The sequence below is a fragment of the Haliotis rufescens genome, unplaced genomic scaffold (assembly GCF_023055435.1).
Source record: "Haliotis rufescens isolate VD_foot unplaced genomic scaffold, xgHalRufe1.0.p SCAF_2, whole genome shotgun sequence".
Lineage (NCBI taxonomy): Eukaryota > Metazoa > Mollusca > Gastropoda > Lepetellida > Haliotidae > Haliotis > Haliotis rufescens.
Window position 1 is genome coordinate 14172263 of NW_025963890.1, and position 5719 is coordinate 14177981.

The window sequence follows — 5719 nt, forward strand, 5'->3', positions numbered from 1 at the left end:
AATTTTTTCATGTAAATTGTTATTATGACATTCACTCTCTCTCCCATTTCAGAGAAAAAATGGTGGCTTCCTTGGCGTATCAACAGAAACCCTTGAAGCTACAGAAGGTCTAAAGTCTACAATGATGGGGTGGCCCCTCCCTGGACCCCCCCAGGCAGTCATGGGCTGTTGCATAGGCCCCTCCTGATCCCTTTGACCATGCAAAACCCCATCTTGGCTGAACAATTTCATTCACTCTCTCTCCCATTTCAGAAAAAATGGGCGGCTTCCTCGGCGCGTCAAGACAACAGCCAGTGTGCACCTCAGAGGTTCTTCCAGCTTGCCAGGTGAGCTTCAAACAGCCCAAGGCACCCTAGGAAACTGGTCAAAAATCAAATCAAAATTCTTTTTCTCTCTGTCTTTTTTTAAAGAGCTTGTGTAGACTTAAGACTTTCAGCAGGTTTAAGGGCAGCTATAGGAGCCCTTAAACCTGCTGAAAGTCTTAAGTCTACAATGATGGGGTGGCCCCTCCCTGGACCCCCCAGGCAGTCATGGGCTGTTGCATAGGCCCCTCCTGATCCCTTTGACCATGCAAAACCCCATCTTGGCTGAACAATTTCATTCACTCTCTCTCCCATTTCAGAAAAAATGGGCGGCTTCCTCGGCGCGTCAAGACAACAGCCAGTGTGCACCTCAGAGGTTCTTCCAGCTTGCCAGGTGAGCTTCAAACAGCCCAAGGCACCCTAGGAAACTGGTCAAAAATCAAATCAAAATTCTTTTTCTCTCTGTCTTTTTTTAAAGAGCTTGTGTAGACTTAAGACTTTCAGCAGGTTTAAGGGCAGCTATAGGAGCCCTTAAACCTGCTGAAAGTCTTAAGTCTACAATGATGGGGTGGCCCCTCCCTGGACCCCCCAGGCAGTCATGGGCTGTTGCATAGGCCCCTCCTGATCCCTTTGACCATGCAAAACCCCATCTTGGCTGAACAATTTCATTCACTCTCTCTCCCATTTCAGAAAAAATGGGCGGCTTCCTCGGCACGTCAAGACAACAGCCAGTGTGCACCTCAGAGGTTCTTCCAGCTTGCCAGGTGAGCTTCAAACAGCCCAAGGCACCCTAGGAAACTGGTCAAAAATCAAATCAAAATTCTTTTTCTCTCTGTCTTTTTTTAAAGAGCTTGTGTAGACTTAAGACTTTCAGCAGGTTTAAGGGCAGCTATAGGAGCCCTTAAACCTGCTGAAAGTCTTAAGTCTACAATGATGGGGTGGCCCCTCCCTGGACCCCCCAGGCAGTCATGGGCTGTTGCATAGGCCCCTCCTGATCCCTTTGACCATGCAAAACCCCATCTTGGCTGAACAATTTCATTCACTCTCTCTCCCATTTCAGAAAAAATGGGCGGCTTCCTCGGCGCGTCAAGACAACAGCCAGTGTGCACCTCAGAGGTTCTTCCAGCTTGCCAGGTGAGCTTCAAACAGCCCAAGGCACCCTAGGAAACTGGTCAAAAATCAAATCAAAATTCTTTTTCTCTCTGTCTTTTTTTAAAGAGCTTGTGTAGACTTAAGACTTTCAGCAGGTTTAAGGGCAGCTATAGGAGCCCTTAAACCTGCTGAAAGTCTTAAGTCTACAATGATGGGGTGGCCCCTCCCTGGACCCCCCAGGCAGTCATGGGCTGTTGCATAGGCCCCTCCTGATCCCTTTGACCATGCAAAACCCCATCTTGGCTGAACAATTTCATTCACTCTCTCTCCCATTTCAGAAAAAATGGGCGGCTTCCTCGGCGCGTCAAGACAACAGCCAGTGTGCACCTCAGAGGTTCTTCCAGCTTGCCAGGTGAGCTTCAAACAGCCCAAGGCACCCTAGGAAACTGGTCAAAAATCAAATCAAAATTCTTTTTCTCTCTGTCTTTTTTTAAAGAGCTTGTGTAGACTTAAGACTTTCAGCAGGTTTAAGGGCAGCTATAGGAGCCCTTAAACCTGCTGAAAGTCTTAAGTCTACAATGATGGGGTGGCCCCTCCCTGGACCCCCCAGGCAGTCATGGGCTGTTGCATAGGCCCCTCCTGATCCCTTTGACCATGCAAAACCCCATCTTGGCTGAACAATTTCATTCACTCTCTCTCCCATTTCAGAAAAAATGGGCGGCTTCCTCGGCGCGTCAAGACAACAGCCAGTGTGCACCTCAGAGGTTCTTCCAGCTTGCCAGGTGAGCTTCAAACAGCCCAAGGCACCCTAGGAAACTGGTCAAAAATCAAATCAAAATTCTTTTTCTCTCTGTCTTTTTTTAAAGAGCTTGTGTAGACTTAAGACTTTCAGCAGGTTTAAGGGCAGCTATAGGAGCCCTTAAACCTGCTGAAAGTCTTAAGTCTACAATGATGGGGTGGCCCCTCCCTGGACCCCCCAGGCAGTCATGGGCTGTTGCATAGGCCCCTCCTGATCCCTTTGACCATGCAAAACCCCATCTTGGCTGAACAATTTCATTCACTCTCTCTCCCATTTCAGAAAAAATGGGCGGCTTCCTCGACGCGTCAAGGCAACAGCCAGTGTACACCTCAGAGGTTCTTCCAGCTTGCCAGGTGAGCTTCAAACAGCCCAAGGCACCCTAGGAAACTGGTCAAAAATCAAATCAAAATTCTTTTTCTCTCTGTTTTTTAAAAAAGCTTGTGTAGATTTAAGACTTTCAGCAGGTTTAAGGGCAGCTTTAGGAGCCCTTAAACCTGCTGAAAACCTTAAGTCTACAATGATGGGGTGGCCCCTCCCTGGACCCCCCAGGCAGTCATGGGCTGTTGCATAGGCCCCTCCTGATCCCTTTGACCATGCAAAACCCCATCTTGGCTGAACAATTTCATTCACTCTCTCTCCCATTTCAGAAAAAATGGGCGGCTTCCTCGACGCGTCAAGACAACAGCCAGTGTACACCTCAGAGGTTCTTCCAGCTTGCCAGGTGAGCTTCAAACAGCCCAAGGCACCCTAGGAAACTGGTCAAAAATCAAATCAAAATTCTTTTTCTCTCTGTCTTTTTTTAAAGAGCTTGTGTAGACTTAAGACTTTCAGCAGGTTTAAGGGCAGCTATAGGAGCCCTTAAACCTGCTGAAAGTCTTAAGTCTACAATGATGGGGTGGCCCCTCCCTGGACCCCCCAGGCAGTCATGGGCTGTTGCATAGGCCCCTCCTGATCCCTTTGACCATGCAAAACCCCATCTTGGCTGAACAATTTCATTCACTCTCTCTCCCATTTCAGAAAAAATGGGCGGCTTCCTCGACGCGTCAAGACAACAGCCAGTGTGCACCTCAGAGGTTCTTCCAGCTTGCCAGGTGAGCTTCAAACAGCCCAAGGCACCCTAGGAAACTGGTCAAAAATCAAATCAAAATTCTTTTTCTCTCTGTCTTTTTTTAAAGAGCTTGTGTAGACTTAAGACTTTCAGCAGGTTTAAGGGCAGCTATAGGAGCCCTTAAACCTGCTGAAAGTCTTAAGTCTACAATGATGGGGTGGCCCCTCTCTGGACCCCCCAGGCAGTCATGGGCTGTTGCATAGGCCCCTCCTGATCCCTTTGACCATGCAAAACCTCATCTTGGCTGAACAATTTCATTCACTCTCTCTCCCATTTCAGAAAAAATGGGCGGCTTCCTCGGCGCGTCAAGACAACAGCCAGTGTGCACCTCAGAGGTTCTTCCAGCTTGCCAGGTGAGCTTCAAACAGCCCAAGGCACCCTAGGAAACTGATCAAAAATCAAATCAAAATTCTTTTTCTCTCTGTCTTTTTTTAAAGAGCTTGTGTAGACTTAAGACTTTCAGCAGGTTTAAGGGCAGCTATAGGAGCCCTTAAACCTGCTGAAAGTCTTAAGTCTACAATGATGGGGTGGCCCCTCCCTGGACCCCCCAGGCAGTCATGGGCTGTTGCATAGGCCCCTCCTGATCCCTTTGACCATGCAAAACCCCATCTTGGCTGAACAATTTCATTCACTCTCTCTCCCATTTCAGAAAAAATGGGCGGCTTCCTCGACGCGTCAAGACAACAGCCAGTGTGCACCTCAGAGGTTCTTCCAGCTTGCCAGGTGAGCTTCAAACAGCCCAAGGCACCCTAGGAAACTGGTCAAAAATCAAATCAAAATTCTTTTTCTCTCTGTCTTTTTTTTAAGAGCTTGTGTAGACTTAAGACTTTCAGCAGGTTTAAGGGCAGCTATAGGAGCCCTTAAACCTGCTGAAAGTCTTAAGTCTACAATGATGGGGTGGCCCCTCCCTGGACCCCCCAGGCAGTCATGGGCTGTTGCATAGGCCCCTCCTGATCCCTTTGACCATGCAAAACCCCATCTTGGCTGAACAATTTCATTCACTCTCTCTCCCATTTCAGAAAAAATGGGCGGCTTCCTCGGCGCGTCAAGACAACAGCCAGTGTGCACCTCAGAGGTTCTTCCAGCTTGCCAGGTGAGCTTCAAACAGCCCAAGGCACCCTAGGAAACTGGTCAAAAATCAAATCAAAATTCTTTTTCTCTCTGTCTTTTTTTAAAGAGCTTGTGTAGACTTAAGACTTTCAGCAGGTTTAAGGGCAGCTATAGGAGCCCTTAAACCTGCTGAAAGTCTTAAGTCTACAATGATGGGGTGGCCCCTCCCTGGACCCCCCAGGCAGTCATGGGCTGTTGCATAGGCCCCTCCTGATCCCTTTGACCATGCAAAACCCCATCTTGGCTGAACAATTTCATTCACTCTCTCTCCCATTTCAGAAAAAATGGGCGGCTTCCTCGGCGCGTCAAGACAACAGCCAGTGTGCACCTCAGAGGTTCTTCCAGCTTGCCAGGTGAGCTTCAAACAGCCCAAGGCACCCTAGGAAACTGGTCAAAAATCAAATCAAAATTCTTTTTCTCTCTGTCTTTTTTTAAAGAGCTTGTGTAGACTTAAGACTTTCAGCAGGTTTAAGGGCAGCTATAGGAGCCCTTAAACCTGCTGAAAGTCTTAAGTCTACAATGATGGGGTGGCCCCTCCCTGGACCCCCCAGGCAGTCATGGGCTGTTGCATAGGCCCCTCCTGATCCCTTTGACCATGCAAAACCCCATCTTGGCTGAACAATTTCATTCACTCTCTCTCCCATTTCAGAAAAAATGGGCGGCTTCCTCGACGCGTCAAGGCAACAGCCAGTGTACACCTCAGAGGTTCTTCCAGCTTGCCAGGTGAGCTTCAAACAGCCCAAGGCACCCTAGGAAACTGGTCAAAAATCAAATCAAAATTCTTTTTCTCTCTGTCTTTTTTTAAAGAGCTTGTGTAGATTTAAGACTTTCAGCAGGTTTAAGGGCAGCTTTAGGAGCCCTTAAACCTGCTGAAAACCTTAAGTCTACAATGATGGGGTGGCCCCTCCCTGGACCCCCCAGGCAGTCATGGGCTGTTGCATAGGCCCCTCCTGATCCCTTTGACCATGCAAAACCCCATCTTGGCTGAACAATTTCATTCACTCTCTCTCCCATTTCAGAAAAAATGGGCGGCTTCCTCGACGCGTCAAGACAACAGCCAGTGTACACCTCAGAGGTTCTTCCAGCTTGCCAGGTGAGCTTCAAACAGCCCAAGGCACCCTAGGAAACTGGTCAAAAATCAAATCAAAATTCTTTTTCTCTCTGTCTTTTTTTAAAGAGCTTGTGTAGACTTAAGACTTTCAGCAGGTTTAAGGGCAGCTATAGGAGCCCTTAAACCTGCTGAAAGTCTTAAGTCTACAATGATGGGGTGGCCCCTCCCTGGACCCCCCAGGCAGTCATGGGCTGTTG

At 48.3% G+C, this 5719-nt stretch overlaps 1 long non-coding RNA gene across 1 annotated transcript; it reads left to right on the top strand.

Moving 5' to 3' along the window:
* Nucleotides 1–292: 292 nt before the first annotated feature.
* LOC125381890 lies at nt 293–5134 on the top strand. The gene is made up of 3 exons (XR_007222114.1): nt 293–326; nt 2473–2546; nt 5061–5134. It is a non-coding gene; the product is annotated as an uncharacterized LOC125381890 (long non-coding RNA).
* The last annotated feature ends 585 nt before the right edge of the window (nt 5135–5719 follow it).